Source organism: Nicotiana attenuata, unplaced genomic scaffold (genome assembly GCF_001879085.1).
Source record: "Nicotiana attenuata strain UT unplaced genomic scaffold, NIATTr2, whole genome shotgun sequence".
NCBI classification, from domain to species: domain Eukaryota; kingdom Viridiplantae; phylum Streptophyta; class Magnoliopsida; order Solanales; family Solanaceae; genus Nicotiana; species Nicotiana attenuata.
The window spans coordinates 72,506-96,520 of NW_017671781.1; positions in this window are offsets into that span (position 1 = coordinate 72,506).

Here is a 24,015-nt window from a genome sequence, read left to right on the forward strand (position 1 = left end):
GCCTGAAAATCAAGGAGGAAGTTACTAAGCAGATCCAAGCCAAAGTCCTCGGAGTGGTTGAGTACCCAACCTAGTTAGCCAACATTGTACCAGTTCCGAAGAAAGATGGGAAAGTCAGAGTATGTGTTGACTATCGAGACTTAAATAGAGCAAGTCCCAAGGACGACTTTCCCCTGCCAAATATACACATCCTGATTGACAATTGTGCCAAGCATGAACTCCAATCCTTTGTAGATTGCTTCGCAAGTTATCACCAGATCTTGATGGACGAAGAAGAGGCAGAGAAAATAGCTTTTATTACACTATGGGGGGTATACTACTACAAGATGATGCCATTCGGTCTAAAGAATGGTGGGGCTACTTCCATGAGAGCCATGAAAACCATCTTCCATGATATGATACACAAAGAAATAGAGGTGTATGTGGACGACGTCATTATCAAATCCAAGAAGGCCGCGGATCACATAGCGGACTTGAGAAAAATTTTTGACAGGTTAAGGAGGTACAACTTAAAACTAAACCCCGCAAAGTGTGCATTCGGGGTCCCCGCAGGAAAGTTACTGGGATTCGTTTTCAGTCGTCGAGGGATTGAGCTAGACCCGTCTAAGTTTAAGGCTATTCAGGAGTTACCACCGCCTAGGAGAAAAAAGGACGTGATGAGCTTCCTAGGACGTCTCAACTATTTCAGTCGCTTCATAGCGCAGTCCACAGTTATATGTGAACCCATCTTCAAAATGCTGAGGAAAGATGCCGAAACAAGCTGGACCGAGTATTGTCAGAAAGCTTTCGACATAATCAAGGAGTACCTGTCCACACCACCGGTCTTGGTCCCGCCAGAGCCATGTAGACCTTTGCCGCTCTATCTATCTGTATTAGATGGAGCCTTCGGATGGGTCCTGGGACAATATGACGAGACAGGGAGAAAGGAGCAAGCCATATACTACCTGAATAAGAAATTCACACCTTATGAAGCACGATACTCTCTGCTGGAACGCACTTGTTGTGCTTTGACCTAGACGGCCCAGAAATTGAGGAATTACTTCTATGTCTATACCACACACCTCATCTCCGGGATGGACCCTCTGAAGTACATATTTCAAAAACCCATGCCGACTGGGAAGTTAGCCAAGTGGCAAATACTGTTAAGTGAGTTCGATATCGTCTATGTAACTCAAAAGGCGGTCAAAGGACAAGCATTGGCAGACCATCTTGCTGAAAATCCTGTGGGAGGAGAATACGAACCCCTGAAAACGTATTTTCTCAATGAAGAAGTGTCATTCGTAGGAGAGGACATTACTGAAGCATACGACGGTTGGAGGATGTTCTTTGATGGCGCTGCAAATTTCAAAGGAGTGGGCATTGGAGCGATTTTGGTATCAGAAACAAGTCAACATTATCCGGTATCTGCCAAACACAGATTTCCCTTCACCAACAACATGGCAGAATATGAAGCCTGCATACTAGGACTCAACATGGCAATCGACATGAATATTCAGGAGCTGCTAGTGATCGGTGACTCGGATTTGCTTGTGCACCAGGTACAAGGAGAGTGGGCCACCAAGAATTCTAAGATATTGCCATATCTGCACCGTGTACAGGAATTAAGAAAGAGGTTCACAAAGATAGAGTTTCGGCATGTGCCCAGAATTCAGAATGAGTTTGCCGATGCATTGGCCACTTTGTCATTCATGATACAGCATCCTAACAAGAACTTCATCGATCCCATCCCAGTAAGGATCCACAGCCAACTAGCGTATTGTGCCCATGTTGAAGAAGAAATAGACGGGAAGCCTTGGTTTCACGATATTAAAGAATATTTGGCAAAAGGAGATTATCCGGAGCATGCAAGTCATACTCAGAAATGTGCCCTTCGGAGGTTGTCCAATAATTTCTTCCACAGCGGAAGAACCTTGTATAGAAGAACTCCTGATTTGGGATTGGTGAGATGTGTCGACGCAAAAGAGGCTTCTAAGCTACTTGAGGAGATATATGCTGGGACCTACGGCCCACATATGAATGATTTTGTCTTGACAAAGAAGATACTTAGGGCCGGTTATTTTTGGATGACCATGGAGACAGATTGCGTCCAGTATGCCCGAAAATGCTACCAATGTCAAGTGCATGCCGATATGATAAAAGTGCTGCCAAATGAGCTCAATGCAATCTGACCTGGTACCAGTAGGGCCCTGACCTGACCTCGTCACTACTCGACCGAGCTTAGGCTTGACACTTACTGGGTACCGTTGTGGTGTACTCATGCCTCTTCTTCACATGTTTTTCGTGTGCAAATCCAGGTACCTCTTACCAGCCTCGAGTTTAGTTGCACGGTTGCTGCGGTTTAGGAGACTTCAAGGTACATCTGTCGCGTCCGCAGATGTCGTAGTCCCCTTCTATCCTTTCTCGTGTTGTTCCTCTTTTTATTTCTTCTAGCACTGATGTATAGAATATTTAGAAATTCTTAGAAGCTTGTGACTTACGGTGTTCCGAGTCTTGGGAGAGTTGTTCATATTTCAGGAGTTGGTTATTGTATATGCTGAGCGGTATCTCAAATGTTTTATTTAAATTATCTGTTACTGTTAGTTGTTAATTTTTATGTTTTTCATTTCATTTCTGCAAAGTGTTAGGCTAACCTAGTCGTAGAGACTAGGTGTCGTCACGACAAATTCACGAAGGAAGAATCTGGGTCGTGACACCCTCAAACTCTTGAATTTGTAAGTGGTTTTAAGGATACGTGGACTAAATTGACACAAAGTGATAAATTAAAAATACAATTGGAATAAACAGTGATAAAGTAAATTTAAGCCACAAGATATTATCAGTTATAGCCTTGGGGAGTTAGCCACACTTGAACTGGATGCAATTTGATAAGTATCAAGACACAGAAGAACAAGAGTTTAAAGAAAATAATAATATACTTCTTTGGAATACGTGTTATAATGTTGTTTACAAGTAATCAGACCCCCCCCCCCCTTTTATATAGTAGGGGAGTCCTATATTAGGTACAACTCTATAAAAGGTAAAAATCTCTTGATTCGCTGATTTGCCGGTTCCATATTAATACGTGCTGAAATTCTCGCCGTGATATCCGACCAGTCACGGAGCTTTCGGCCCTCTGTTATTTCGGTCTTCTGTTGGTTACAGTGACAATGCTTCCACGAGCTCATTCCAGGTCATGGTCAATTTCAGGATCACAGATCCAATGTTCTCGAGGACAGACATTCCGATCTCGGGTTCTGGGCTGGTGGGACTTGGGGTCGATCTTCAGCCCCTCACAATTCGAGCCTGATCTACCATGTCGTAGACGAGTCCGATTTCTACAGTATACAATATTGTATAGACGTTCTCAAAATAATAGTCAATAAATAGTATATATATATATATATATATATATATATATATATATATATATATATATATATATGTTATAAAAATATATATAAATTTTATACAAACATAAATAATTTCTCTCGCAGACTAAAAGTGATCTTTGCCGTTATTGTTACCGGTAGTGCAGGAGTAGAATGGTGATACTACATATGAATTGTTAGATTGCACTTGTAAACCTTTTGTCAATAATTTTGTTTAAACTTTATATACATATAATTTTAAGTCAATTTTATGTCAATCTGCTCTGGTAGCTATCCTCCGGACACAACAATGTTAGGACACAAAGAATCTTTAATCCATCTGTCCCATTGTGGAGGTGGTGCGAACATGCTTCTCAACAAATTTCACTCGTTAACTTCAACTTTGTTTACTCATAAAACTGATAATAATTGAATTTATACGCGGTTTTAAAGATATGTGGATTGATTCAACACAAATAATCAAGAATGTTAGATAAACGAATTAAATATAGAATGGATAACCAAATCAATTGTGATGTTACGGCCGGGCTCGGATTTGGACTTAACAGTAATTTTGGTCTCGATCAGACCCATGGTACGAAGCCAAACGTATATGAAGAACAATAACAAATTAAGAACTTTGCAATAGCTATAAAGTAGAGAAATCAATTTGTATTGCCTTGATATGCGTGTTATAATATGTCCCACTGAAATAAAAGCTTCCCCTTTATATAGTAGGAGAATTTCATCCCTATTACAAGTCTAAAAAAGATAAAAGTCTTCCTCTCTCATTAATTACCGATTCGTTACCTACATCAAGCGAGATCTGCATCGCGATATCCGGTTGGATGCAGATATCACGGCCCTCCATTAGTCGTGCGCAATCATTCATGTGCTTTCCGAAGTGTCAGAACCCATCCCGTGTCCGGGGTGCTTCATTTTATCAAGTCTAATGGCGACATTTTGTTCGGGCCTTGGTACAAGAAGTTCTCAGCTTTGATTTCGATCCCGTGTAATCATATCCTTGCTTCCTTTGACCCACCGAGAAATCGGGGTATATGTTACCTCCGGTTTCATTGGTATACAGATAGTCCCCTCATTTCCCAGAGAGGAGGCTTACCGAAATGATAGGACAATATAGATGAACCTTGGTTACTTCCTTCGACGTTACAACCGGGATGACGGATAAGCCAAAATGATAGAAAGCGATAGATGAACCCCAGTTCCTTCTTTCGCATGTTACAATCGGGATGATGGATAAGCCGAAACGTTCCATCAATCGCGTCGTTCTGACTTCGGACACATGTCGACCATCGACTGAGTTCCTTCGAACTGTGAAACGTCGCGCGTTAGTTACATTTCCCCCTATAAAAGCCTTGCCCCCTGCACTGTTTTCATTTTTTGATCCTTACTCTTACCTTCGAACTTTACAATGGCTTTCAACTTTCTCAAATCTTCATACCTCGTTTCTTGAACCTTCATATCTTCATCTTCAACCTCCAAACCTTCATATATTTTCTTGGACTTTCAACCCAGAACTTCATATCTTCACTTCTAACCTTCAAATCTTCATAAACGTTCTTCAAATATTCATATATTTCCCAGATTTACATTGGCCAAAACTTCCAAGTCCGTACCACAGCAAACGGCCCGTTTATCTTCCCACCCGACCGCATATGCCAAAGTGGCTGCCCCCGAGGCGGCCCAAGAGGCCCCCATGAAAATTTTTATACCCGGGGGCTATTCGAGGTCGAGAAGGCCTCTAGCCAACAAGACAGGTGTGAGGGAGAATCAAGATACATATGTTCTATCACCAAAGAGACTTTACCCGTGGTCCGAGCGGACTATAAGTGGGAGGGTAAAGACGTGGTCGTCCCAAGGCCTGACAATGTTATAACCACTCACGAAAAGGTGTATCTGAGTGTCTACACTTACCCATTCATCCTTGCCCCGGTGGATCCAGTAGTTATTGCTTTCTACAAGAGATACGAGGTGTGTCTCGAGTAAATCCACCTATCCTTCTGGAGGATTGTGATCCTCTTGCGCTACTTTTTGAACAACACCGAGTCTCGGTGGTTCACCCTCGACCATCTACTCCGTTTATACGGCCCCCGAATCTTTCGAGGGGGATTGATCAAGCTCACCCGTCGAACAAGCAAGGCTCCTTTCTCGAGCATTGATGAGGACCGAGACCGAGGTTGGCAGGGGCGGTTCGTTTGATGAATACCGAAGACCTGATTCCCCCCGAGTTTCTACCGTTCCCCAAGGAGTGGATTGCATCCCGTAAGTATTGTCTCTCTTGGGTATTCCTCCCCTTCTATTTTTTTTCTCATCTCTTGCGCTTGTGGTCGTATAGTTGTTGCCCGAGTTCCAGATGCAATCCCTCGATTCAATCCTTGAATCGAGGGGATTTATAAGCAGATGCCTTACTCCAAGCGCGTATGGCGCAAGCTCTCAAAAGGCAGATGGGAGGCCCGCTCTCATGGTGTGGTTCCGTCCCGAAATCGTTGTCATCCCGCTTTTAACTTACATAGTGTTGACTTTTCTCTTTTCTCGTAGGTCTACCTAAGACCAATGAACTTAGGCTGCTTGATGGGGACGAAGATCCGTCTTTGCCTGTTGAGCCCTCCATCTTGGGACAGCCCGGGGCTGACGCAAAGGAGGAGAAGAAGAAAAAGAGAAAGTCCTCGGGTTCCCCTGATCACGAGGTGAAGATAAAAAAGAGGGCAGCCACCCAGGCTCGCAAGCCCAAGAAAAAATACCAAGTCAAGGGTACCAGACCCTGACTTCACCGGCTCAAGGATGATTCCGAAAAAATGACATCTTTGTCTCCCACGGATCGACCCCTACCGTGGAGCAGGCGATGACATGGAGAGGGGCCGTGAGGCCATTCCCCTTTCGGTTCGAGAGGCCAAAGTGTAGATGGAGGCTGAAAACTCCCAAGAAATTGTTCCTGTCCTAAAGGAGGTGACCGTTGTGATCGATATCATCAAGACGCCCTCCTATACCGAGTCCATGCTTTAAGAGGCCCCAGCGGGAAAAGAAAAATCAAGTGAAGGAGCACAAGGTGCAAAAGCCTCTCACCACTCCTTCGATGGCATGGACATGTCCACATTGGAAGATTTTTCCGGGATGGGTCACTTGGAGGACCCGAAGAAGGACATGCCCTCGGGAGCTGGTGGGCCAATTTCGAGCCCGAGATTGGTGAAGCAATTTCCTACGCCGAGTGTGGACCTTGAGTGCAAGAGGACGATTATTCTCATAGTCCCAAAGGATGCTCGGGTCCTGTCCGCTCCGATAGGCATTGCCAGCTACCTCCGATGCCTGGTGACCGAGGAGGACCAGACAAAGATGAATGAGGTGGGCACGTCAAGTCTCTTCAATGAGGCAGAGCAGGCGCTGAACCGGGTAAGGCTCTAACACCTTCAAACTCCCCTTATGAATCATTATGTTTTCCTTTAATGTCTCTAACTTAGTTCCATCGTTTTATGGGATTCAGTGCTTCACCACGAGAGCTTCCTCCGATACCGCTTGGAAACCAGCCAGCTCGAGTTCGAGCTCAAGAAGCAGGTCTGGAAGACGGATATGTACAGGCTTCTGAGTGAGAAATGGGACGAGGCCCTTAAGGACCCCCCGATTCTCCAAGACGAGCTGGAAAAAACTCAAAAGGAAACCTCGACCCTGAAATGGGAACATGCTGACCTGGTCGAAAAGATAAAGGTCTTTGAAGATAAGAACGAGCAGCTAGTCGTGATGACTAACAACACAACTTCGCAGGTCCAACAGAAGATGGATTTGATCGACCAGCTGCGGGCCGTGATGGATGAGGTCAAGGCCCAGACCGAAGTGTGGAAGGGTAAGGTGGACCGACTAGCCTCGGAGAAAGAAGCTGCGAAGGCAGAGCTGGCATCGGTGGAGAACCAACTCCGGGTGGCAAAAGACAAAGCTGACAAATGGTCTCAACTGAATGACGGCCTTCGAGCATAGTTGAGCTCGGCTATCATAGAGCGGGGTGCCCTCGGTAGAGAATATGAGGCACTGAAGTCCAAATTGGACATAACATCTGCTGATGCCGAAGAAATGGTGGCCCAGTACAAGGTTGATATGGAGGCAGCCGAGATCCGCCTAAAGACAAAGGTTGAATACATTAAGCGGCTGTCCTAAAGGGAGACCCTCAAGGAGATCCACGCCCGAGGCTTCGACCTATCGGCCGAGATCGAGGAAGTTAAGAAGCCAAGTCAAAGAAGCTTTACGATCCTGAGGGTGTCGAAGTATCTGAGAGCTCCAACGGTTTTGGCGATGAGTCAGGCCCTGATGAAGACCAGGTGTAGATGCCTCAGTACCATTTTTTCTTTTCAGTTATTGTTGGCCCAAGTTCAGATGAAGTTTTGAAGATTAACAAAATGAACTCAACCATGAACCGGGTCCATGATGTGAGACATACACAGTGTTGATATATTTATTCATGTGACAGACATGTCAAGATAAATCTCAAGGGTCAGCAACAATCAGTAACAATATCTTCAGAGTTGATCGAAAAGGTTGCATAGGATAAGGAGTTGAAGTCTCCTTTTGAGAAGAGAACTACATCTGGATCAAGGATAAAGGATTGGAGTTTGAAGTGTACTAGGACTCGAATTTGATGAAGGATCAGCAATTCGAGTTTTAATCAAACTCTGATTACTAACTCTATAAATAATAAAGATTGTTCTCTTTTACAAGTGATTGCACATACGCAGAAGTTAAACTAAATTGAGAGCAAAAGAGCTAGGCGAATCTTGCAAGCAATTTATGTGTGATTCAAGTGTGCAAATCTGAAGCTACATGAACCAAGAGTGAAGAACCAATTCCATTGTGTTTTTCTTTATTTCTAGTTCAATTGTAGTAGGTGTTTTATATTGTACCTTTCAGCTTTATCTAGAAGCAATTGTAATAGGTATATTGAGTATTCAAGTTAGAGTTAACTTGAAGGTGTCGCAACAGTTGAGGCTGTGTGCTACACTGGGATTAGAGTTTAATCCTTAGGTTTACAAGAGTTTGTAAATGTTGTTTTTGGCTCAGTGATTTTAGTGGAAGTTTGGGAAAATCCTACTGAGTAGTAGGTCGTGGTTTTTTCACCTTTTGAGCCAGGTGTTTTCCACGTAAAAATCTCTGTGTTCTTTATTTTATGCACTCTTAATTCCGCAAACAGTTATAGTAAGTATATCTAGAAGAACCAGGTTCTTCTAGAGCGAAAATTAGGTACCACACAAATACCCCCCCCACCCCCCCTCTTGTGTGGTATTGACATTTAGAACATCAATTGGTATCAGAGCAGGTTATCCTTGAAGAGGCTAACACCTTAGGAGAAGATCAACATGAGTGCACCACCTGGGAACTGGGAAGGGCAATCCACTGCTAGGCCTCCACTTTTCAATGGTCAGTACTATTCTTGGTGGAAGAACAGAATGAGAGATCACATTATAGGGGAAGATTATGAACTTTGGGACATAGTCACTTATGGTCCCCTAGCAACCACTAAGAAGAATGCTGAAGGAATTAATGTGCCAAAAACAAGGGCTAATTGTACTGGTGAGGACCTGAGGAAGTGGGAGAAAAATGCTAAGGCCAAGAAGTGGCTTGTATGTGGTCTAGGACCAGATGAATACAGTAGGATCCAAAGCTGTACAACTGCTAAGAAAATATGGGACACTCTGCAAGTGGCTCATGAAGGAACACCTCAAGTGAAAAGATCAAGAGGAACACTTCTGTATTCTCAATATGAGAATTTTACTATGAAGGAAGGAGAAATTATCCAGGAGATGTATACTAGATTTACCACTTTGACAAATGAACTTGAATCTCTTGGAAGGATTATCCTGGAGGAAGACAAGGTTGAGAAGATTCTGACAAGAGTTCTGCCAGTCACATGGGAAAGCAAAATCACTGCCATTCAGGAATCCAAGAACATTGCTACTCTCAGACTGGATGAACTAATTGGAAATTTAACTGCCTATGAAATGAGGAGACAAACCATGAAGATGGATACCCCCAAAAACGAGAGAAGTTTAGCTCTCAGAATTGCTGAAGGTGCAGATTTGGAAGATGATGAAGTGGCTATGATCACTAGGGATTTCAAGAAGTACCTGATGAGAGGAAAGGGTTCTTCAAGAGGTACAAACTTCAACAAATCAAGAGCTCCGGAGAAACAGACCAATGAGGGATGCTACAAGTGTGGTAAGACTGACCACATGATAAAAAACTGCCCTCAATGGGAAATTGAGTGGAAGAAAGAAAGAGCTGAACGAAGGAACAGGAAGAAGGAACAGGTTCAACCAAAGAGAAACAAAGGTTCAACCAAGGCTATGGTTGCTGCTTGGGGAGAAACTTCAGATGAAGACTCAGAAGATGAAGCTGAGGAGGAGCGAGCACTGATGGCCATCAGAGAATCAGATGATGAACAAGAGGTAAGTATTCTTCATCTCAAAGACAAGATTAAGTTCTTGTCTAAAGAAAGGCTGGCTGAGCTATTAATAGACTTCATTGATGAGTCTGAGATAATTAATAATGCGAAGGCAGTTCTGTCTAGGGAATGTGTGATTCTGAAAGCAAAATGCAAAAGTCTAGAGTCTAGGGCAAATGAGAGTGATAACAAAAATGCTGAGTTGAAGAACCAGGTTCTTGAACTTGACAACAGTGTCCTAGAACTTAGGTCTAAAAATCTTAAACTGAAATTAGGAACAGGAAAGAAGATACTTGATCACACATATCTCACTCTAGAAGAAAACTTGGGAAAAATGAAAGATGAATTATACAGGAAAGATGAATTCATCAAAGTTTTAAAAGAAGATCTAGGGAAGGTAAAACATGAACTAGACAGAACTTGCAAGTGGAACAAAGCCTCTGATGCTCTCTCCTGGTTGCAAGAGCATCACAGCAGTAATAAAAGAGGACTTGGCTATGGGACTCAAGCTCCTAAATGGGATCCAAAAAGCAAGTACCTCACTCTTCCTGAAAATAAAATCTGCACACATTGTGGTAAGACTGGCCATTACAAATATGAATGTAATGCAAAAGAAAAGGCCAGTCAAAGAAACAAAGCTTTTGTTCAAGGAAAGAATAAGCTGCCTAGTTGGGCAAGAAAGAATCTGATTCATCCTTTTGCCCATAGAAAGGGACCCAAACTAGTTTGGGTTCCTAAGACTAACCCCTGATTTCCTTTTGCGGGTACAAGTAAAAGGGAGGAGCCAAATATGGTATATGGATAGTGGCTTCTCAAAACATATGACTGGGGACAAGGACCAGTTCCTTTCACATGAGGACCTAAAAGGAGGTAATGTCTCCTTTGGTAATGGAAAGAAAGGTGAGATCATTGGGGTTGGAAAGGTAGGCAAAATAGATTCTCATTCTATAGAGAATGTCTACCTGATAGATGGCTTGAAATATAGCTTAATAAGTGTGTCACAATTGTGTGACAGAGGTAACCTTGTGGCTTTTACCTCCACCAAATGCTTTGTGATTAACCTTACCACTGACAAGATTGTTTTGCAGGGAAAAAGAGTTAACAATATTTACATTGTAGATTTGTCAACTCTTTCAGAAAATGAACTCACTTGCTTAAGTGTGTTGGTTAATGATCCCCTCCTATGGCACAAAAGACTTGGTCATGCCAGTCTAAATCAGCTAAACAAATTAGTCTCCAAGGACTTGGTGGTAGGTTTACCTAATATCAAGTTCAAGGAAGACAAAATTTGTGAGGCATGTGCAAGGGGGAAGCAGGTAAGGTCATCCTTCAAATCCAAGAAAATGGTAAGTACGTCCAAGACGTTGGAACTGGTTCATATGGATCTATGTGGTCCAATGAGAACCATGAGCAGAGGTGGAAAGAAGTATGTAATGGTGCTAATTGATGACTATTCTAGATTCACCTGGGTTTTATTTCTAACTTCCTAAGATGAAGCATTTGACATGTTTTCTGCATTTGTTAGGAAGACTCAGAAACAATTAGGAAATCATCTTGCATCCATTAGGTCTGATCATGGAACTGAGTTTGAAAACGTTAAGTTTGCTGAGTTCTGTGATGAAAATGGCATAGATCACAACTTCTCTGCACCTAGGACTCCACAACAAAATGGAGTAGTTGAAAGGAAAAATAGAACTCTTGAGGATATGGCTAGAACAATGTTACTATCTAGCAAATTGCCTCACAGCTTCTGGGCAGAGGCTGTAAACACTGCATGTTACATCATAAATAGATGCATGACCAGACCTCTAGTAGAGAAGACTCCCTATGAGTTACTTAAAGGGAGAAAACCAAATATATCCCATCTTAGGGCATTTGGTTGCAAGTGCTATGTGCACAATAATGGAAAAGACTCCCTAGGAAAGTTTGATCCCAGAAGTGATGAGGGAGTATTCTTGGGATATTCTTCACATAGTAAAGCTTATAAAGTATTTAATAAAAGAACTCTATGTGTAGAAGAAAGTGTGCATGTAGTATTTGATGAAACTAACATTCTTTCTGAGAGACAGGAACATGAAGATGAAGCCATTGGACTGGTCAAAGACTTGGCTGAAGCATCAGCTCAAGTCAAAGTGACACCTACAGAAGGAACAGGTGATGGACCAGGTTCTTCCTTACAGGGCAACCTGACAGGGGGAAGAAGTCAAAGAGGAATTGAAATAAACTCCTTGAAGGAACCTGTTCATGAACCTGTTCCTCATCAAATGGCTGAAACATCCAGCAGAAGCCAGTTGGTTGTAAAACCTCACAAGTATCAAAGTTCTCATCCCATTGAGAACATTCTCACTGATCCAACATCTGGAGTCAAAACCAGATCACAATTAAAGAATCTGTGTGCTTTTGATGCTTTCTTATCTATCATTGAACCTAAAAATATTGTTGAGGCTTTGCAGGATGCAGATTGGGTGAATGCAATGCAGGATGAACTAAACCAGTTTGAAAGAAGTCAAGTTTGGCACCTAGTTCCAAGACCCAAGGGCAGATCAGTCATTGGTACTAAATGGGTCTTTAGGAACAAACTGGATGAAGATGGAACTGTCACAAGGAACAAGGCAAGGTTGGTGGTCTAAGGTTACAGCCAAGAGGAAGGAATAGACTATGATGAGACATTTGCTCCAGTTGCAAGACTAGAGGCAATCAGACTTCTCATAGCCTTTGCAGCACATATGGAATTCACTCTTCATCAAATGGATGTCAAAAGTGCCTTCCTGAATGGCTACTTAAAGGAAGAAGTGTTTGTGAAACAACCCCCAGGGTTTGAAAGCAAAGAATGTCCTGAACATGTGTACAAGCTGGACAAGGCTCTCTATGGACTCAAACAGGCACCAAGAGCATGGTATGAAAGACTGTCAAAATTCCTACTGGAGCATGGGTACAAGAGAGGTAAAATAGATAGTACCTTATTCTTAAGGGAAAAAGGTAAGGACCTTCTTGTTGTACAAATTTATGTTGATGACATAATCTTTGGGGCCACCACTAACAAGCTAAGCAAAGATTTTGCAAAACTAATGGGAAGTGAATTTGAAATGAGCATGATGGGTGAGCTTAACTTCTTCTTTGGGTTGCAGATCAAACAAAGTCAACATGGAACCATGATTCATCAGCAGAAGTATACAAAAGAACTAATCAAGAAGTTTAAAATGGAGGATTCTAAAGAAATAGATACACCTATTGCAACTGCCACTAAATTAGATATTGATGAACCTGGTTCATCAGTTGATCAGAAGTTGTATAGGGGTATGATTGGTTCACTCTTGTATCTTACTGCCAGTAGACCTGACATTGTTTTCAGTGTAGGGCTATGTGCTCGTTTTCAGGCAAATCCAAAAGAGTCTCATTTGACTGCTGTCAAGAGGATACTGAGATATTTGAAAGGCACTACTGAATTGTGTCTTTGGTACCCTAAAGGTAGTAATTTCAATCTAGTAGGATATGCTGATGCTGACTATGCAGGTTTCCTAGTGGATAGAAAAAACACCTCAGGTATGGCACACTTTCTTGGCTCATTTCTTGTATCATGGGCTACCAAGAAGCAAAATTCAGTAGCCCTATCTACTGCTGAAGCTGAGTATGTGGCTGCAGCTTCTTGTTGTGCTCAACTACTATGGATTAAATAACAATTAGTAGATTTTGGTATAGAAGTGGGATGCATACCAATATTTTGTGATAACACTAGTGCTATAAGTATGACAAAGAACCCTGTTCATCATAAAAGGACCAAGCACATAGATGTTAGACACCACTTCTTGAGAGATAATTATGAGAAAGGACTAATCTCAATAGAATTCTATGCCACTGATAAATAAATAGCTGACATCTTCACCAAAGCACTGAATAGGGAAAACTTTGAAAGGAACAGGTTGGAATTAGGGATGATTAAGATCACCTAAAAGGAACCAGTTCAGAATGCAATGAAAAAAAAAAATTTTGGTTAGAAGTTCTGACTTTATGTAAATATCTAGATTAATTCTTACTCAGTCTCATACTCTAATCAGTATACTCCTGTGACGTGTGTTGATATTCATTGATCTCTTACAAAGTTTTTTTTTCTATTCTGATATATGAGGCATAATCAAGAGAAGTTCTACGTGCAGAACCTGGTTCATCAGTATATACTCATAAGAAAGGGTTAGGTATGTTTCTATACTTTGCACAATTAGAAAAATAAATATTCCAATTATGAGCAGAAGTCCTATCCTAACCAAACTCATAAAAATCTAACCGTTGCGTTGAACCAGTTTCATTCTCTTCGAATTCTAAATAAAACAGGATTATCTCCTTAAAACTAGCGTCGATCAATTACCTCTTAAAGACTGGAGTCCTAATGAGATTATACCCCTGATTGACCACTGCAAAAGACTGCCATTACTACACCTAATCATACTCTACTTTAAATACACTCCACATATTCTTACTTTACTCCATAACCGTCATTAAGTGTTAAACCCCTGATCATCCTCCATCTTTCCAAAATTCTCCAAAATTCCCAAAAATCATCCAGAAATTCTCCGCCATGACTAACTTTCTAGAAAATCCTTTAACTCCCCCACCAGTATCTCCTAATACATCTTCATCTGTACCTCCTAGCGACAACCCTAAACCAAGATTCCGCAGGCAGGAAATGTTGGCTAGAAAGACTGTTGCTACTGGTGTTTTGAGAACAACTCTCAACAAAAAATTGAAAGCGAGTTAAAGAGGGGAAAGCTCTGAAAAGGAATCATCTGACTCAAGCTCCGAGTCTGAAGCTTTTGTCTCTGCATGCGATGGAGAAGAACGTGGGTCTTCTGAATCAGACAAGAATCAAGAAACCCCTAAAGAGGTAAATACATGCTATGTTTTTTCTGATGTAGTGGAGAAAGTAGATGATAGGTTTGTGTTAGTGGGATCTGTGAGAGATGTAAGTGAGGGAGAATCGAAGAGGAAGGGAAAGAAAAAGAAAGGTGAAATTCTTGCAATTTGTGGACGAGTTGAGGAGAGTGGCAACAAGCCAGGGGGAAGTGAATCTGGGGAGGCTGCTGAAGGTCTTGTGCACCTGAGTGAACAACAAGATGCACCTAGTTCATCTGTGGAAGAAACCTTGGCTGACATTCTGAAGAAAGTTGGAGCAAGCTATGATCCCAAGAAGCGCAAAGCTTCTTCTCAAAAGGCTCCAACTGCCTCTAAGCCAACAAAGAAGAGCAAGGTGTCATCTCCTAAGTCTACTGTCTCTTCAGTACCAAAGGTGAAAGCTACTAGAAGCAGGGTAAGGCAAAGTGAGGCTGAACTGCAGAAAGCTCTAGAGGCAAGCAAGAAAAAGAAGAAAAGGGAAAAGCTAAAGTTGTGGAAAGTTCTGCGGCTGCAAAAGAAGAGGAGGAGGAGATGGAACTGGTCCATCAGGAGAGATACAACTGAGGAGGTTCCCACTCCTAAACCTAAGAAATCCAATCCTTCTACCAAGAAGTCTTCAAAATCTATCTCTGCTGAACCCTCCCTGGCAAAAAGAACCAGGTCTGCAGTTAAAGGAAAACAAGTAAAAGTTCCTGAAGAAGAAGAAGCTTGGAGTGGAGAAGAAGAAGAAGAGCAATCTGAGAAAGACCAGGACAGGTTTGTCCTTTTTGGAAAAAGAAAAATATTGAAAGGAAGAATTCTGAAAGACCTGGAGGAGCCAGGCATGAAAAGATGTTGATGCACTGGAAGAACAGGGTTGGAAGGACATGGTTCTTCAACTGGATGGCAGACATGCAAGAAAGGAGCTGATTGAGTTCATGGCAAATGCCACAGTGGTGAATGGGGTTGTTACAAGCTTGGTGAGAGGAGTAGAGGTGCAGTTTGATGCCCCTAAGTTGGGGACAATTCTGGACATACCATGTGAGGGCTATGATGACTACACTAGGCAGAGATGGCCTTGTCTAGATTCTCTCCCTTCTGCTCTCCAAATCACCCGGAATTTTTGTGATACCAAGTCTACTGAAGAAGTGCCTGAGGCTAGATTTGTGCAAAAGAGTGAAATGAAGCCTGAGCACAAGGTACTTTTTGAGTTTGTGAACAAGTGTTTGCTGCCCAGACAGGAGAGAAGGCACACTGGACCTGGTCCTTTTGGAGTGTCTTGTGAGAGGAAAGCAGATTAATTGGCCTGCTTTCATTGTCAAGCTGTTGGATAGAGTCATCAATTGCTCTAAGGCCCATGCCACACCTTATGGGTTTATACTGACAACTGTCTTGGCCAAGTTAGATATGCCATTGAAAAAGTGGGAGATGGCCTCCAGCAAAGAGCACTTTGGAATCAAAACTCTGCAGGCTTGTGATTATCTGCTAAGTGTAACCCCAGTTGAACCTGGTTCATCCGTGAAGACTCCTGTGAACAGCAAAGTTAGGGCATTGGTTCTAGAATGTGGCACAAAAGATACAGAAATTGCTAGGCTCCAGGCTCGCATTGCTGAACTGGAAAGTGAAAGAAATGGCCTCAAAGATGAGCTAGCAAAGGAAAAAGAAAAGAGTGAAGGGATGCTCCAAACAATGCTCAATCTTCTTCAATCCCAACCCTCTAGTTCCTCCAAGCCCTAGAACCAGTTTAGAAACCCCCTCAGTGACCCAGATTCGGGACTTTTATTTTTTTTGCTCATGGTTGGATGTTTGTTTTTCTTTTTGTGGTCTGTTATATGGAAACACCCCCTAATCAATGAAAATATGCTTTGTTTTCTCTTGTTATATGATACTTCTGATCTAAATAGTTAAATTTTTTGGTGAAGTTGATTATTGATTAACTATATCATGTTTTCACTTGCAGTTGCCCCAGTGTCCATGAGTATTAATTAACATCTAGGATTCATATAATATGCAACTTTTCGATGATGCCAAAAGGGGGAAGAGATATTGTGTTTTACTTTGTATTCTAAAATAAAGTGATATTTATAACCTGATTAAACCTGGTTCTTAATGATAAGTTAAATTAAAGTGTGAAAATTAAGCTGAGTTCCACAGGGTCTCTGATCAATAAAAGCACAGAGTTTGTCATTATCAAAAAGGGGGAATTTGTTGGCCCAAGTTCAGATGAAGTTTTGAAGATTGACAAAATGAACTCAACCATGAACCAGGTCCATCATGTGAGACATACACAGTGTTGATATATTTATTCATGTGACAGACGTGTCAAGATAAGTCTCAAGGATCAGTAACAATATCTTCAGAGTTGATCGAAAAGGTTGCATAGGATAAGGAGTTGAAGTCTCCTTATGAGAAGAGAACTACATCTGGATCAAGGATAAAGGATTGGAGTTTGAAGTGTACTAGGACTCGAATTTGATGAAGGATCAGCAATTCGAGTTTTAATCAAACTCTGATTACTAACTCTATAAGTAATAAAGATTGTTCTCTTTTACAGGTGATTGCACATACGCAGAAGTTAAACTAAATTGAGAGCGAAAAGGCTAGGCGAATCTTGCAAGCAATTTATGTGTGATTCAAGTGTGCAAATCTGAAGCTACATGAACCAAGAGTGAAGAACCAATTCCATTGTGTTTTTCTTTATTTCTAGTTCAATTGTAGTAGGTGTTTCATATTGTACCTTTCAGCTTTATCTAGAAGCAATTGTAATAGGTATATTGAGTATTCAAGTTAGAGTTAACTTGAAGGTGTCGCAACAGTTGAGGCTGTGTGCTACACTGGGATTAGAGTTTAATCCTTAGGTTTACAAGAGTTTGTAAATGTTATTTTTGGCTCAGTGATTTTAGTGGAAGTTTGGGAAAATCCTACTGAGTAGTAGGTCGTGGTTTTTTCACCTTTTGAGCCAGGGTTTTTCACTTAAAAATCTCTGTGTTCTTTATTTTATGCACTCTTAATTCTGCAAACAGTTATAGTAAGTATATCTAGAAGAACCAGGTTCTTCTAAAGCAAAAATTGGGTACCACACAAATCACCCCCCCTCTTGTGTGGTATTGACGTTTAGAACATCAGTTATGTATATTTTTTTTGTTTATTGTGAGGACATTTTTATTTTGCCTTTGTAAATATATTTTGCAATATATGTGAAATTTTCCCTTTGTGGTAATATGGTGTCTTTGTTTTTCCAGCATCTTTTGATAATCTCTATCTATGTAGTGTTTTTTATGCCTTAGCAAGAATCAAATGTAGTTATAGGGCGTTCGTTTTTCAGAGGTACGAACGGAGCCCGACTTCGATACAACTTTGTCTGCTCGAGGCTTTGAAACCTTGGTTGACCGGAAATTTTCAACATGTTTAAGTGATTTTAGACGATGCTTTTGTTGAGGGTAACCTTTTAGCAGGTTTCGAGTTTTTATAAATGCCTTAGTTCAGATTACGAGCTTCAAACGTCTCCGATCCATTCTTAGGGTGGTCGTAGCCTTTTGTATTTAGGAAGCGCCTAATAGGTTTGGTGCCTCCGGGATTAGGTAGCCCGGATCATCCGAACTTTTTTTGTGTGACAGTCCCCGAGTAGGTGTAGCCCTTGGGCTCGATAGTCCCTTAGTAGGGATAGCCCGTGGGCAATTAGGATATGGAATCGAAGAAGTAAGAAAATGCATAATAGCAAGGCAGAACTTTCTTTCATTTCTGTGTTTAAAGTACATGATCGAAAGCGTATAAAAACTTGTATCATGGCAAGAGTGGACTATGCAAGCACGATTCATACGACCGTTTGGCCCTTACAATGAATCCTAACCACCAAGCCTTAGCTTCTAACATACAAGGTTTTCCTTCTTTCCTTGCTAAAAACTATAATTCGAGGGTAGTGACCCCCATAGGACTTCGGGAAGGATTTCCTTCCATTTCGCTTTGGCATCGTCCAATCTCTTTTTCAGGTTTTGAAGTGTGGTCTTCTTTATTTATTTTGCATGTCCGTTCCCAATAGGGTGGTAAGGTGTTGATAGTATCTTCTTAATCTTGTGATCTTCGAAGAATTTATTTACCTTCTTGCCGATCAATTGATTCCCATTATCACAAATGATCTCGGCCAGGCATCCCGGTGAAGTCAATGACTTCTTTCTCCCGGACTTTTTCGAACGCTTGAGCTTCGATCCATTTGGAAAAATAATCGGTCATGAATAGTTTCCGAACCAAAGATTCTGCCCCCCTCTCCCTGAATGGTTCCCGCAAGTGCCTTCGTGAACTTCTCTCAGGGCATATTCGGTATCTCCCGACCCCAAGCATATGGATAGCGGCCGTCGAATGTTCTTTTGAACAATGTCCCCTCGACCAAGCTAAATCTGGCAACCTTGGTACGCAGGGCCCTCAATTTTTTGCGATCCGAGGGCAATTTTCTAGTCTTCAAGTAGTCTATGTATTTGTTTCTCCAATCCCATGTTAAACTCGTCGAGTTTACTTCGGCGTGTCCTTCTTCTATCACCGACTTTAAGAGTTGTACCACTATTCCTGAACTAAATTTATCGACATCGACCGACGAGCACAAGTTAGCTAGAGCATCGTCCTCACTATTCTTATCTCGGGGCACGTGCTGCAGGGTCCATTTCCTGAATTGATGCAGTGTTACCTGTAATTTGTCTAAGTATCTTTGCATTCGTTCCTCTTTCACTTCGAACGTCCCATTAACTTGATTTACCACGAGGAGGTAGTCACACTTAGCTTCGATCAACTCGGCCCCGAGGCCTTTAGCCAATTCAAGACCTGTAATTATGGCCTCATACTCAGCCTTATTGTTAGTCAATTTCACAGATCTAATATATTGCCTAACTACATTCCCTGTAGGTGATTTAACATGATGCCAAGCCCGAATCCTTTTCTATTCGAGGCACCGTCCATAAAAAGGGTCCAGATTCCCGAGGTAGTCCCCGAGTTAACAATAATTCCCTTTCGACTTCGGGTCCACAAAATTTGCGATTTTATGGCGGTTCAGGGCTGATACTCGATATCGTACCCACTGATTTTGACGACCCATTTGGCCAACCGGCCCGAGATCTCAGGTTTGTTCATGATGTTCCTCAGTGGGTAAGAGGTTAAGACACATATGGGGTGGCATTGAAAGTACGGTTTTAACTTCTTGGAGGCGCTTAGCAAAGCGAGCGCCAATTTTTCCAGGTGAGGATACCTTGTTTCGGCCTCACCTATAGTTCTACTGACATAGTAATCAAGAAATTGTGTACCTTCCTCTTCCCGAACTAAGGCTCCACTTACCGCCACCTCGGAAACTACCAAGTAAAGGTACAGCTGTTCATCCGCCTTCAGAGTGTGCAATAGGGCAAGACTCGATAGGTACCGTTTGAGTTCTTCAAATGCTTGTTAGCATTCCAGGGGTCCAGGAAAAGTTATTCTTCTTCTTCAACAGTGAGAAGAACCGATGGCTTTTGTCCAACGATCTCGATATGAATCGGCCCAGGGTGGTTATATGCCCAGTCAGTCTCTGAACGGCCTTGACATTATCCACCATGGTGATGTCTTCTATGGCTTTGATTTTGTCAGAATTGATCTCGATCCCTCGATTGGATACCATGAACCCAAGGAATTTTCCCAATCCAACCCCGAATGCACACTTCTCCGGGTTCAGCTTCATATTGTACTTCTTCAATATGTCGAAGGTTTCTTGAAAATGTTTCAAATGGTCCTACGCTTGCAGGGACTTGACTAACATATCGTCAATAATAACTTCCATTGATTTTCCTATTTGTTCTTCGAACATCTTGTTTACTAAGCGTTGATATGTGGCACCGACGTTCTTTAATCTGAATGGCATTACGTTATAACAATAAGTGCCAAATTTAGTGATAAAAGAAGTCTTTTCTTGATCGCCCGGGTCCATCCGAATTTCGTTGTACCCGAAATAGGCATCGAGAAAGCTGAGTATCTCGTGCCCGGCCGTCGTGTCGATCATCCGATCGATGTTAGGGATTGGAAAAGAATCCTTAGCGCATGCTTTGTTTAGATCTTTGTAATCTATATACATTCTTAGCTTATTTCCTTTTTTAGGCACTATCACTACGTTAGCTAACCAGTCCGGGTATTTAACTTACTGAATGGACCCTATTTTAAGGAGTTTAGATATCTCATCCTTGATGGACGCATGCTTGACCTCGGACTATGGTCTCCTCTTCTGTTTGACTGGGTGGAACATCGGGTCCAAACTTAGCTTATGAGTGTTAACTTTCGGGGGGATCCCTGTCATGTCAAAGTGGGACCAAACGAAACAGTCTATGTTAGCTTTAAGAAATTCAGTGAGTTTTTTCCTGAGCTCGAGGGTCAACCCCGTGCCCTGTTGATACCCAATTTTTTTCTGTATATTCTTATATGCAAAATATCTTTAAAATAGTATATATATGCATATATAAGTATGTCCCAGCATTTTACTATTTTTCCCATAATTTTTTTAGGGTTTTTAAACTAATTTATTTCCCTTTTCATCCATAAAACCCCAATAATTATTTCCAAAATTATTATTTTGGTAATTCATTTATTAGAATTTTAGATTTATGCGAAGATATAGTTGAGGTAATTTTTTGCATATTTTTACAAATTTATTTAGTATTTTTTAAGCTAAATTGCCTATAATTATAATATTAGCCCTTTTAAGATTCAATTGTGTTTTATATTCATAAAATTAAGTCCTGTATTTTTATATTGTTACACATGTATTATAAATCATTTTAGTGCTTCCAATTAGTTTTCAGAAATTTACTTACTATTTTTATAAATTAAATGGGAAAAAAGGGGCTATTTAACTTATAGCCAGATTTTGGCTTTCTAATTTAGCCTAAATTAAAACCCAATACCCCAACCCAATTAAACCAACCCAAGACCCAGGCCCAATCCTAAGTCTACCCGACCCAACCTGGATCAAATCTTGAGTGTTGATCAATTTTGATCAACGGTCTAGATCCGCCCTTACCTAATTAAGCCCAAATGACCCCCCCTCCCCCAAACCCCTCTCATTCCTCACTCAACCGACCCTCTCCTCTATCTCTCTATCTCTGGTTCTCTCTAGAACCTTCCCCATCCCCCTCCGCTCCGATGAGTTTCATCCATCTTCTCCGGCCACCTCCTGGCCTGAGTCCATGGTGGTTTCACCACCCACCGGCCCTCTATGGCTCCTATACACCTGTTTGTTGGAGTTTCATGGTCTGAACACGAAGAAGCTTTATCCAGACCTGGTTCGATTCAAGTTTTATGGCCATCTCCGGCCTCGCTCCGGCAAGCCACGTCTGTTTTGAGCCTGGCCTCGCCTCCTCCTGGTTAGATCAACAACGATCCAAGTCTTTATCACCAAACCCTAGCTTCTGTGGTTCTTATGATTTCTTTAGATCTGTTCTAGATCCAGGTTTTCCCTAAACTTTTAAAACGATTTTTGATATTTCTTTTTAAAAAAAACCATCGCTTTCAAAACCTTTATTTTTCCGACCTAGGGTTTTTGAGTTATGTTTCTCTGATTTTCTTTTTCTCTTGTGTGCTTCTCTGATTTTCTTTTCTCCTGTGTGTTTCTTCTACTATGTTTCTCCTACTGTGTTCTTGTTAAGTTGTTCACCATGTTCTTATTTGTTTCTTCTACTAGTTCTTCTACTGGTTTCGCATGCTGTTCTTTTACTATGCTTATCATGAATTCTTACTACTAAGAGAGCATGCTAAAGGTCTCAGTTCCTTTCTGAGACCTCTGAACCTGTTTCAATTAGTATCTTTTCCATTAATCACTTGCTCTTTTGTCTCTGCACTCGGTTAATGGCAAGAACCCTAAATTTGGGGGTTCATCCGAGTTTTGAGACCATTGGCTATGTGACTTGCTTGTGATTCATCTCTGAACTTGCTTGATTTCAAAAACCCTAATCTTTTGTACTTATTTGAGTTCCTAGAGTTGTTTCATCTACTGCTTCATTAAGTTTAAAAATCATTGCTTCAATTTTGTTTCTTCGTATGATTCTGACTTTTGCTAAACTCTATAAGACCTTTACTTGACCCATTTTCGCATGCTATCGCTGAATTACCATATTCCTATAGTCTACTACTTACTTATTTTGCAATTGCATGACACTTTCACTTTGTCCTAAATTCAGCCTCGCATACCTGATACTTGTGTACTCTTTATATGTGCTGAACTTCCCTTCTAAATGGCTTTCAATTGTGATTGGTTTCAGACTTTCTTTGTATAAGTTTGATTGATTTTCTTTCCATGTTTGCTGACTTCCCTGTTACTCGATTTGAGTCAAAAGTTTTCCTTAGTTTTTGTGACTTGGTTCATTCGTGGACCAATGCTTACAAAATCTCTAACCCCCCTTGATTTACTAAATACCGATGGATCCTTACCTTATTTGTTTTAAACCGTGTATTTCAAATTTCTTCCCTTAATTAAAACCCCTATGTATTTACCCCTAATTGCATACTTTGTACAAGATATTTAGTTGATTTCTTTCCTTAAATAGTTTTACCGTTTGAATCTGAATTCCTTAATTAAAGGAAGTCTTGTATTGATTGATTTTTTAATTGATATTTAGTTCCTTAATTGTTTTCTTACCTTGTTTCTGTCTGTTCTTCACACTATAATGCACGACCCTTTCATTGACAATCACAGACAATCAGACACAGTCTTTTCTGAACTTACACTTATACTTAAAACAGTATTCTCTTTTGTTTGCTTACACTGTGGCCTGTTACAAGACCTATTGCTTGCTCTCTATTTGTTTCTTTGAAACTGGTATGTCTTGATTTAATTTTCAGCACCACAACAATGTGTTTATTTACTGTTTTTGTATCCCTATTTACTGCTTATGTATAGTTCAACACGCAGTATAGCTTATTGATTTCTTTCTGCCTGTTCTATCATGAATCCCAAACCCCTGCCCCCCTATGTGTTTAAGCTATGGTTTGAGGCATGGCAGTATGCAAGTTATTGTCCATGAATTGAACTTGATCCCCTGGGGATCCTAGCCTCTAACAGTATGTGTCCTGGCAGGCTTATAGGTGTGCCAGCATTCCCCATTGCTGGGCATGCCCAAAGTCTGCCTTTTTGCCTAAACGACAGGCTCTTTACAATCCCCTATTCCCCTGAATCCCCTTGTGTGCTTATCTGTAGTTGATTCCCCCTTCCTTTTCCCTTTTAGCACTCTATTCTGCTTTTGCACACCTTCTTATTCTTTAGGTTCTGCCCCCTCTTGTGAGCCTTGCCTTGGGACCCTTTGAGCTCCCTCTGAACTTGGACACTTGAGGGCTGGCCCTTCCACACTGCACTTGTCCCAA